This window comes from Coturnix japonica, chromosome 11 (assembly GCF_054131305.1).
Source record: "Coturnix japonica strain WE chromosome 11, WE-NBRP24, whole genome shotgun sequence".
Lineage (NCBI taxonomy): Eukaryota > Metazoa > Chordata > Aves > Galliformes > Phasianidae > Coturnix > Coturnix japonica.
The window spans coordinates 13,416,832-13,429,231 of record NC_140673.1 but is presented as its reverse complement, the minus strand read 5'-3'; the positions used below and the strand labels follow the sequence as shown (position 1 = coordinate 13,429,231).

Sequence of the window (12,400 nt, the reverse complement as noted above, 5' to 3'; positions counted from 1 at the left end):
ATGGTATGAGTTTGCACAGCTATTAATATGTTATTAATTCTGGATATATTATATACTACTTTTAAGCCTTATCTGAAGAACTGGATATTCTTTTGTAACATGTTCTTTTGCTTTTCTATACTCTGACATTTTGTAGATGATCCATTGCTCAATGTGTAAAGTCTAAATGGCTCTTCTTATTCAATCAAGTGCTATGTCATTGAATGTGTTACAAAGAGACTATATGCTCTGCACATTAAGTTTCGAGTCTGGTGCTTACTGCGAAATTCAGACTTTTCAGATGCTAAATATGTGCTATATCTTGCAAGCTAAAAATGGAAGACTTCTGGCAGTTTTCAGTTGTTGAGATTATAAATGACTCTCTTATGTCCATCCTTCTCTCTTTTGTCCATTGGCTTCCATATTAGGCCCCAGTTCTTTGCAGTGTTAAGTATCCCTGTGGCTCCCATAGGCTAGAAAGCAGTAATGCCATCCCATTCCTGTTTTTCTGAATTGGGCTTCTGTTATTTTGACTGTTTGTAAAATATCCCAGGGGAAATGATAGCTTTGAACTAAGTGATTGCTTATTTTTTCTCTTTGATTTGCTACAGAAGCCTCCTTCACTTATTTGTAAGTTACTAACTCTATAAGACCCTCATGTTACTTAATATTGTTTCCACTATTTCTGTAGGTAGGTTTTCAGGTATGCAAATAGTGGATCCTAAAATATTCTGCATGAACAATAATTTCTGTGACAGGCAGCATTCATCAGCGAGACTGAATGCTTTCAATTTAAAGAAAGAATAAATAAAAATAATTAAACAGAAATGCTTCTACCAGAAGCAGTATCAAATCTCATCAGATCTAAATGGTATGTTAAAAAACCCTTGTCAACAAATGAAAATTCAGAGGATCCCTATCATGTTGTGGAATTGCACTCTCCCAGAGGCAAGGATCAAAATGCTTCCCTTGATTCACAGGGCTTGTGAAGGTGTAGAAGCTATGGCCAGCCTTCAGCCTTATATTTCCTCTTGGCAGCAGCTGCTCACCTGTAGGATCTGGAGCACACGTTTGGGCAGGAGAAAGGTTTGGGAGAGCCAAACTTTTGGATGGTCTCTTGATGGAATGGTTGTTTTAAGGTAAATGCTGCATTGGTGGGGTTTTCCTTTTAAGGTAAAAGCTGTATTGGTTAAGACTGTTAAGTGTCGAGCTCAAAGGCACTTTTCTCTCTACTCTCTTTCCTCAGGGCAGATGGTATGGGAGCACACATGGTTATGGCTCAGCATGGCCACTGTGAAGCTGCAGGATGTCAGGCTAAGCACATGCTGCTGCTGCTTAGAAAAGGTGAGCTGCCCTGCAGCTACTCTTGCTTGCTTCTTAGAAGGTATCTAGGATTGTCTTGACTGTGTGGCCCAGTGCCATGTCATGTAGGGATGCCTGGGTTAGCTCAAGAAGACTTTGCCTTACTGCTGAAAACAGGTTTTTTTAGTTTAATATTATGCTTATGCCAAAGTATGATGCTTCTCATCACATGAAATGCTTCCAGAAAACCTACACTGAAAAAAGTTTTTAAACATGGTTCTGTACAATGGTCAGAAACATGTCTACTGCACACCCCCAAAGCAAATGTCCCATGAAGGCTAGGAAAGCAGCAGTCCACCATCCCTGAGTGTTATGGCATTTGCACAGGGAGGATATATCAAATGCATCCCTGAGTATTCAGGTCTGTGTTGTACTCCCCTGGTACTGCTTTCTGTGAGGGGCTGCAAGATGTTTGTTGTATGAAGGAGAGAAAAGCAAGTGACTGTGACAGTTTGCTTACTTCTGTTGCTTGATGCCAAATAAATGACCTTTATGAATAGTGAGTACTGAGTATTAAAAACCTTGGAGGCGAAGAGATGCTGCAGTCACCTACCATGCAAGCACATAGTTCAAGAATTTTTCTTCATTTCTCCTGATGGTAATCCTCTAAGAAAATTGCAGTGAAACAAAAAAATTTAATTGTTTTTATGAATATTGACCCCCCCAGCTTTCCCCCTCATGATTATTTTTAATTTATTCCCATCCTGAGTTATAAATTTGTGTCAACAAATTGCTGATGGAAACTTTATGGTCCAGTAAAAGTGAGATAATTAGAAACAAGCATCCCCACTCCTGCTTTTCTGCAGCCAGTTCAGCAAAACACTGGCAGTAGAGGCAATGTCCTTCACCCAACCTGGTGTTTAGTTTGCCATTCATCAAGATTAGGAATAATTAGGGAGCTCACTTATAGAGGGAGTAAGGTATTGATTGTCATTAAGATGTTGAATTGTATTTGAAGAAAGACGTAGATGCTAAGACTCCAATTCTCATTCTCTTAAAAATGCTTAAAATGTGAAAAGTATACAAATTAAATTAGATTGTTCCTCTCCACCTCTCCCCCCCCAAAAAAAAACCAAAACAACAACAACCCAACAACACTAAAATTCCCCAAAAATTCACTAAAAATAAAAGGCACCCCCAACCAACAAAACAATGTATGAAACAGACAAAGCCCAAACTCAAAAAACTCATGCCAAAAACCTTTAATAAACACAATTATCACTTATTTTTTTGGGGGTGGTGGTGGTATGTTATTATGAATATAGTTGTCTGCGTATCTACCTACACGGACTTTGCTGAACAAAGGTGGCAAGTGGTTTGCTGCTTTTCCATCAGCTTTTTGTGACTTCTTCAAGTGTGTGAAAGAATAGTTACATAAGTCACATCTCAATTTATATACCGACATGAAAGAGGAAAAGTGTTACTATATAAAATATATTTGGAACCTGGTTGAAAATTAAAAACAAACAAAAACCCTCAACGTTCAGAAAATGAAGGATTCAGTGTCTAATAGTTTTAAATCATTTCTTACAAGATCTCAACGTTTCCTTGGAAAGCATTAATGCCTCAAGTATCTGAACACTGTTTATGAGTTTGATCCCTATTTTGCTTTCTATCTCCTTGCATAGAGAAGATTTAAGCCATGAAAGGACTGCAGAGCAAGTGTGGGGGAATGCAGAAAGGACTTCTCAGCCTAAGACACGCCATCCTTCTCTCTTTTGAAACTGTGTAACTGTTGGTAAAAATGTTTTTGATAATACTCACAACTGAAATAGATATCTATTTTGCTATCAACCACTTTGTCAGTCTTCATTCAGTGAAGATTGTTTGCTCTGTTCATTGCTGCCTAGCAGGAGAGAAGGTGATGTGGAGTTGGGAGATTGTGGACAAGTGAGATGAATTCTCAGACTTTGCCTGAAGAAGCTGTGTTTCTTGATACACAGGTGATAACTATTTGTCCTTTTACTGGCTGCCTCCACTCCTCACACTCTCTACCAGCCCTATGATCAAATGGGTCTTCAGCATCGCAGCCATGTTTTACAAAGGCAACAGTTGTAGTGATGAGATGCTGACAAGTTTAAGGCAAAATTCTGCATATTTATCTTTAGATGAAAAGCATCATTAGATTATGCCCCACGTTCATATGAAGTTGATAGTAACATGTGCAATGAGCCTGTCCTCTCTTTTATGACATTACAGAATCAAGTGCTTTAGTTATAAATAGGGCAAGATATGAGGCAGACTGCATACTTCCTTGAGCTAGGAGACATGCACCATAAATCAGGACATGTTTGCGTAATTACAAGATATCAGAACAAGTCCCAGGGGTATTTTTAGCATTGTAAAATGTTCTGCAGGAAAGCAGGTCTATCTAACATTATCCTTTTCCTTTCTCCACTCCTAGGCACCAGGCTGTTTTGTTGGTCAGATTACTTGACGTGGAAGCAGTGTGATAAATTACAACTGCAGGAGTATAGTGTGTTTAATTGCACAATCAGAGTTTAAAACTTCTGATTAAATTGTGCAAAGTCTCTGAACTAATTGTCAGAAAATGTCTTCAGGGCTGAGTACTTTCCTAGCAGACATTTGGATGTAAAATCAAAGGCTTTTTTTTTTTTTTTCTACTGGTGTGGAATATTTTGGGTAGGTAGTTGGGACCCTGTGTGAATGAGTGGCTTTGGGAAACAGAAAGAAAACTGTTATTGCCATGATTGAATATCTCTATTTGTAAGAAATGTGCATGAAGTGGTTGGAAGGATTTGACAGGAGAGAGGAAAGGTCTGTTTTGTGTTTAAATACTTGTTTACATTCTTTTCCTAATGTGTGTATCAATATGAATTCAATCATAATTATACCTCTTATGTTCTTAAGGCCATTCTCATCCTTTTCTCTGTTCTCAGGACAGCCTTGGCATCACTGAATGTTGGTGAGATGCTGTTACTCTCCATGAACCTCAACTTGTGACAATACTCAGTGTTAGCTTGTGACTTCTGGGCTGCCACAGTTTGGAATCAGCTTGATGAAAGCCATCAGCAGGTCTACCAAGTGCCACAGATTGACACAGAACTCTTGTCTTGGGCATTTGTGTTCATGCCTGTAAAGCAATGAAAAGCAGACCAAAAGGAGAGAGAGAGGGATGGATAGCAAGGCCCCACCTGTTTGTATGGTCCACCTGGGCTGCTGTGGCTGTGTTGGCAGACAGAAAATAAACCACCACTAATAATATAGACCTCAGCTATAGGGAAAGCTGTGCCCTACTCACGTAAAAGAATTTTCTTCACAATTCACGGGCAAGTTTTCTCCATTACAGCATGGTTCAGGCTTAGGCATGTAATTAGAGAATTTCTTTGTTCCTAAGAGCAAACTCAGTCAACATCAAAGCTGATATCAAAACAGAAGGGAGTTTTTTTTCCTACATTACTTAGTGTTGAATTTCTAATAAGAACCAAACCAAAATACAAACAACTCACAAAGCAAAAACAAACAAAAACAAAAAATCACAACAAAGAACCCCAAACAAATAAAATAAGCTTTCATACAATCCCAAACAATAACAATGTGATAGGTGTGGGGCAAGTATGAGATAATAGGAAGCTCCAATTTCATTCACCTCACAGAGGGTCTATACACAATGCTAATTTGCTCTTACAGTGAAATACTCTGCTGCTGCTACAACAGCTGTAATCTTTTGAATGAGATTCTAAATATGAATTACTTATTATCCTTTTTTTTTTTTTTTTTTTTTTGGTCATCTTCTGTTTTGAAGATACAAACGCAGATGTCTTTTAATGTGCTTCGAAAGTTCAAAAGGAATGACCTCTGTGCAGGTTAAATTATCCAAAATCTCTTACTCTGCTATACTTCTAATATTTGTGGAGCAACTAGCTGTCATTTAGCTTGATTTAACCAACTTACTGATATCAGTTAATTGGATAATGAGCCACAGGCAAGCTTTAGGCATCACACAACTATTTTCCTCTTTTCTTCATTTACTGGGAGTGAAAATATGATAGAGTTTCCCCAAATATTCTGAAAGTAATGATTTTATTCACTCTTGCTGTTCTTAATTGTCCTCAAATCAATTGTTAGATGACTGTTTGACCACTCAGGATGCTTGAACATTTTCACATGTTTCATAAATGACGTGGCTGGCTCCAGTTGGGTCTGTGGGTGTTTGTCAATAGTAGGTATTTTAAAAGTTAGTAATTAATTAGTACGTTGTCATTTTATTCCCTGCTCTAATAGATAAGAGTAATGTCAAATTTATAACATGGTGTGCACTGCTAGAAATGATTTCTTTTTTTCTGGCTTTGTAAGCCATTTGTAACAGACCCCCAAATGTTCTGAGATGAGATGCAGCACAGACCAATGGGAACATTATCAATGTGTTCCTAAAGCAGACTTTGTCCACCGCTTAAAAATAAATGAAAAAAAAATTGCTTGCAAAGGCGTTAAACATTTAACAGCTTTAAAAGTGGTTATTAAAATAACTGAGTGGCTCATTGCCTTAATCAAGGAGGCTTTTAGATTAATTTTTGCAAGATTTTAATTATTCTGTTATATGTAATGGTAATATTCCTCTTCAGATATCCACATATGCTGATCTCAACATCAAAACTAAAAAACATAACTTTACAAAGCATTCAGCAAGCTTTCTGATAAATCTAATACTTGTAGTTTCATTGTTGTTTGAATTACTATTTGACCCATATCTGCCTGTTGTCTTTCTGCTCCCATCTAGATACACCAGTTTGTTAAGCCATACAGAGCCCTACTGATTTTGGGAGGAGGATATGGCTTTCAGCAGCAGCCTATGGTTCCTGGACTCCTCATAGTGAGATGGACTTCTAGGGTCCTTGGTGGTGTTCATACCCTGTGCATCTCAGAGGTATCTTATCTGTGAGCAAATGATCCTGAAATGCCTGTGTTACTGCTTAGTCTGAGATCAGGTCTAGGGAGCTGAAATCTCTCATTGTCACAGCATAGAAGTACTGGATCTGTGACTTTAGAATCTGTCTACCAGTATTTGACATGCAGTTTAAGTGCATGCTTAGAGTAATAAAAGGTGTGTATTGAAGGACGATGGTATTTTTTCAGATTTATAGTACTATTGCTTATTATTTCAAAGTGCACAATTTAGGCTTGTTCTTAACAGGAAAAATGTAACAGTGAAAAAGTTCATGTTAGTTCCTGAAGTAGATGCTGAAATAAGGGTGAGGCTTTTAAAGTTTTAATGTGTTTCGCAACAACTGGTGTTTTCTCTTTTGAGGGATTAATGAAACACTTTAAATCTGCTTTTTGTGATGGCCTGCAGCACATTATTGAGGGTTCATTATCTTGTCAAAGCCTGTAAAATATGGGACCCTACAGGAGTGATGATGAGGCGCACAGTAAGTTGATAAGGAGTCAGTCCTCTCACATGGGGCTAGGAGGAAAAATGCTACAATAGATACAGATGGAAAGTAAAATACAAGACCCTGTGAGAATCTACCAGCAGTACTGGTTCTAAATTTGTTTTAGACAAATTGGATTTGTTGCTTTTCAGTTTTCCTTCTGCAAACTCTCCTGTGACTTTATTGTCAGCTGAAGTGTTTATTGACTGAGAAGTGCTTGCTTTTTAGTGATGGATATGGTGATCCTGGTAAACACTTTGGGGAAATACTGTGATGCAATATGCTGTGTAAGTATTTATGTCGCATAATGGAGTGGGCAGACACTAATTTAAATAAAAACTAGAATAGAAATCTCATTGTTTCAGCAGCCATTAGTTTCATTAAAGCTGGTATAAAGATAAGAGTTAAATGATCTGTGGATACATACAAATGTCTTAAAGTAGAAAAGTAACACCAAATTCAATGCCATTATTACTGGGACAAGTGCCAGCATTCTCGTTATTTTAAATGACTTCCAAGCTGAGCCCTTAGAGATTGATGAGGTAAGCGATTTCAGATGGGAAACTTGATATCCTCAGTGCTGAAAGGTGTTGAGGGCTCTCACATGTTAGGGAGCGTGGCCAAACCTGGGATGCTCTGTGAGGCAGCAGACAAAAACCAAAGGTTAAAGGCAGCTGTGGCCATTCTTGCAAGTAGGGGAAAAAAGAAATATTGCATGGTGCACTGCAGGAAAGCTGCAGAGTCCACCTCATATGATGATGAAGTGACTGCTTTGGAAGTTAAAACTACTGGACCCTGTGATAGCAGACAAACTCACAAGTTTGGCAGATTTAAAGCAAACACAAAGCAAAATCTATATATATGTTTTTAATGCAATAGTTTAGAAGGTGGAGATCACTATAAGAGATTGCAAAGAGATAAATTTGTGAAAGACTGGTTAACTGATGACTATTAAAGCTGACAGCTGACATGCAGCCCTCAGCTGAGAAGACTCATAAATCACTGGTTGTTCAAATGTGGTGAAATAAACCAGAGGAAAGCCTCTACTCTGCATCTCTCATGGTTCCTCAGCCTCTGTTACCGACCGCTACAGAGTCTGGTTGCTCTGTTGTCCTCCCTGTGGAGCCAGTGCTGTGTGACTGACCCTAAACCAAAGTCTATTTGCAGGGTTGATCTTAGAGCAGAGAAGTTTTTATCTTGTAATGTATATTTCAGCTGGGCACATTGCACTTACCACTAATGTTGATCTCTAGCATCCTGGCTGTGACTTCTCCAGCCAAACTGATGGGCTGGGCTATGGGGGCAGGGAGGAACACCTTGGCCATGTGAGTGCTGCCAGGGGCTTTGGGAAGGGCTGGGAAGCCCTGCAAGACATTTTGTCTACCTGCAAACATGGGTGTGAAGAAAGACGGTGGGAGGGACGGGGGTTGCTGGAAGCACACATAAAGCATCTGTGTATTTTAATTTCTGTTCTATGGTGGGAAAACTTCACCTGACTTGCTTTCTTGAGACATGGATTTGGAAGACTGAAAATGGGGCAGAAGAACATGTACAATAAGACTGCTGTCAGGGAGGAACAAAATACCATTGCTCAGCCGTCTCAGGAATAGTTTCTGCAGCAGGACATGTGCAAGGAGAGCTATGGCGATTACAAGTATAGGTGAGCAGTCTACTGTGTAAATTTTCACTAACCTCAAGTATAAGTTACTTTAGATACAGTAATATCCATGATTAAAATGCTCCCTTGAAGTAAATAATTAAATGAGGATTACAATTATAAGTCACAAAGTGACACAGGTGACGAGCTTTCCTAAAGAAGGACAATTAAACTATAAATTAAAATTAAATTTCTCTATGAAATTAGAATATTATGCAAGGTAATTATCTAAGAATAATAGGTGAGGTCTGTATATTGCAAAAATAAATCCTTTCAGAGATCTCCAGCTTTTAAAGTATTTCCTGTTGGGAACAGAAGACCAAATTAAAACTTCATGATTCTTGAATAGAAACGATATTTCATGGATGCAGTTTGGTTTAAGTAAAGTTTTCCCTTTTCAAACTCTTCTATATTATTTTTTTTATTATTATTTTTATCCCAGCAGAGATTGTAATCTGTGGGAATGTTTACTGCTGGAGAGACACTCCTGTGCCTGGGCAGGGCTCACAGTTAGCTCTGTTCATTGTCAGTAGGAGGAAGCACCATCTGTGAGGCTTATCCCTCACTGTCTGAACAATGAACCGTTCTTATTGGCACCTTTGTACATGCTCAAAAATTATCTAGTATGTGAATTGCTTAATTGGTTGTTTAAGGTATTTTTCTTTCAATTTTTTTCTTCGAATGGTTCTTGTGAGAATTAAAAGACAAACTTTTCTATCCTGTTCTAAAAGAATAGATTTTTTTTTTGTCCAAGGAAGAAGTGCTTGTAGATCTTGGCAGTCCCTAGATCAAGGGATGATGAGCTGTTCCAAATATTGTGTAAGTAATAAAGGAATATATGGAAGAAGTTCTTAAATTACATTTCTGGGGCTCTGTGGCAAAATTGTGCCTGAACAATTCCAGTGATACCTTCAGGGCTGTTTCTGGAATAACGGAAGTCTGGCTTTGCATCCAAGGTAGAAAAGCAGCATGTGTTATGGAGCGCAGTTACCATTGCATGATAATGTTGAGATTTAGCAAATCCTTAATTGTATTAATAGTCCTTCCTCAATTATGTAATCTGACTTAATTCAATGAGTTATTTTTGTGAGAATGAGCATTCAGAATATATTCAGAATATAACTGGTCAGTGGCACATAAGCTTGCTGCCTTGGCCATTACAAAGGCAGGATGGGCTGGGTGGTGGCTTCTTGGGAAAGATAGGCTGCTTGCTGCTCTGCTGGCCTTGCTGGTCTAGAGCTATTTAGATATTTCTCAGGATATGCAAAGTTTTGTTTCATTAAAGTAAATAATTAGAAATTCTGAAAAATAATACATTATTTTTTAAAGAAAATATTAGTTAAAACCAATAAATTAATAATAAATTAACATTCTTTGATAACCTAACAGTAAATTGCCTGAGCCTGCTGAATCAGAGGATCAAAACATCACAAAAGGTTTTTCATATTTTACTAAGTTCTTCAATGGTGTATTTTTTAATCTCTACTTCTAGTAATACTTCCTACCCAATTCTTTAACAAGTCAAATAAGAATGAAATTTTGACAGCGTTTTTACACCTAACTCAGAGAAAAAGAGAAGTTTTTTTCATCTTTGAGTATACAGTCCTGGAACCATTTAAATCACTTTTTAGATACTGTACTCCATTTAGTAAAATATTTAGTGCTATTATGGTAGTGTAAACCATTAGACTGCAATTAGAGTAACACAGCACAGAGACTAATAGTTCTGCTGGAACACAACGGAGATGCACGATTGCCCTATTAAGATCGGAAGTCTTTAAGCGTTGAGATTATTAAAAAAAATTAATCACTGTTACAGTCTTGATGTTCTTAGATTGTAATAAAAATACCTTATTTATGGGTAGAACTACCACTTTGTCAACCACTTAAGAACTAAAAAGAAATATATCTTAATAAGAATCCCTTGGGTTATACTTACATGGTCTTTTTCCTTATTGCAGCTGGGAATTCAGAACTTCATCTGCACTTTCCAGAAAGTCTCACTTTTGGCCGGTTGCACTGAGGAGTTTTCTCAGGAACTACACAGAGCTTTGTCATAGGTATTTGTGAGAGCAGAGATTCAAAGAATCTCAATAATTTTCAGTTGTATTGTTTGCATATTCTTTTATCTGGATGTGCACCAAATACATTCACAGATTTCTAAGACAAGTGCAAGTGAAAGGTGGGATTAAGTACTTTTTCTACTTTGTTTAGTTTGCAAAGTATTTAATAGGAGCGTTTGTATGCACAGGTGTTCACAGCAACGGGGGAATAAGAAGCATTTTAAAAGTAAAAAGTAGTCTGATTGTAAAAGTAATAAAATAAAAAATGGGATCAGGAGCTTCATTAACACTGGTAATGACATCTAAGTAGCAGAAACTGAAACCAATTTCATCACAAATCACTGGCATTCCTCCTGTGCATGTGGGTGGCAGCAGCATTTCTGCATATGCTTAATATAGTCAGAGAAGAGAATGCAAAGTATCTGAACTATTCACTACTGAGGTAATGGTTGGCAAGTGAGAACTGCAGGTATTTGAAGATAATTTTCTAACAATCCACATACTGAAAAATAAAGCAGGAAAGAATCACTCAGCTCATTTGAGAAACTCTTTGAAAAGTTAAGAAAGTGGTAATTTCTGTGAGTGAAAGGTAAGAAAGATGGTGAAAATTCTGACTTCCTGAGGTTATTGGGCATAGTTAGACAGGGCTGCCTGTACTGGATTTGTTCTTAGTTTGGTTGACTCGTCTCTCACATTTAAAAGTAGTTTGTCAGTGCAAATAAACTTACGTTGAATAAACATAGTTTGACTTGCATGTCAGCTGCCTGCATCTGTGATTAACCTCACACCTTTGCTGATGATAAATATTAATCAAAACCATAATTTCAACAGGGTTTTAAAAAATGTGTGGGCATAACTATTAAAACACTTAGTGAGAAAGGCACGCATTGAAATACAGAATTAGCAAATATGACTCGAGGGTAGGAGGTATTGCTTTAGAGAAATGATACCATTTAAATATGCACTTGAAAATAACACATTAAAATGTCTTTAATATTATAAATTCTCTCAATTATCTGTCAGCTCTCCAGTGGTATATTAAGAGCTGTTTTGTGTGAGCTACAGTCCATGAGCAAACTGGACCCTGTGAAAAGCTTGCTCTGGTGTGGGGGTACATCTGAAATGCAGAAATGAGTGTGAGCCTCTGTTGGGCAGGGTCACACCACAGCCTGTGTTTGGGGCTGAGTCCACCTATGGGCTTGGACCTGACTGGCTGCACAGGGACAGCCCAACAAGATGGTGATCATCTGCTCCAGTAACACTGCGTTCTGAATGTCAGCAGATCACAGGGTTCTTGGCTCTGATGATTCTGACGTACGTAGACTACTTGGAGTGTCAGTTTAATGACACACTCCGTGCTGATGTGCACTTTGCCAAGGCTGCAGGGAGGGTGCCGAGGAAATGCTGAAGTGGAAGTGTGGTTTTAGGCAGAAGAACAGATAGTGACAGCACCCTATGTCTGCTATCAGAAACTGCGTATGAACAGTATCCAATAGCACAACAGACACTGTTTCTCAAATTTCCCTCTTTGTTTTCACCCTGATGATAATCTGCCCCTGGCAGATTTGGCATTTCAAGTGCACTTTTTCAAGGAAGTGCCTTATTTGATCATTTTTGACCTTTTTTATTTTTCGTTCTTTTTTTCCCTAAATATTAGGGATTTGCATATCACTATATCACCAGTCACTATACATTGATATTCCTAATCAATGTATGATCCTCCATTTTTATCACTTAAGTTCCTTCTGGCTCCTTGCTTAAGCCTGGTCCAACCTTGTAGGGCAAACCTGTTTGCTTTCCTCTGCCACACAGAAGCACTGGTAACAACTTTATTTTAAGTGAAGTTTGGACTGAGTCTGTTCTTTGGCAGGTGGCTCTGCTGTCTGTGCCTTGGCTTCTGCTGCATCCTCTGGCTGTCATCCACAGTAGCTCTTGCAAGATTTTGA

General features: G+C 38.1%; 1 long non-coding RNA gene across 7 annotated transcripts in view; it reads left to right on the top strand.

Moving 5' to 3' along the window:
• The first annotated feature begins 884 nt into the window (after positions 1–884).
• LOC107317371 (uncharacterized) overlaps positions 885–12,400 on the top strand; it is a 74,786-nt gene continuing 63,270 nt past the window's right edge. For 6 of the 7 annotated variants that reach the window (XR_014932725.1, XR_014932723.1, XR_014932726.1 and 3 more), the window contains exons 1-4: positions 885–1,118; positions 1,226–1,323; positions 2,970–8,394; positions 10,353–10,451. This is a non-coding gene — a long non-coding RNA (uncharacterized LOC107317371). The remainder of the gene's footprint in view (positions 1,119–1,225; positions 1,324–2,969; positions 8,395–10,352; positions 10,452–12,400) is intronic. The other variant, XR_014932722.1, reaches the window with a different exon arrangement.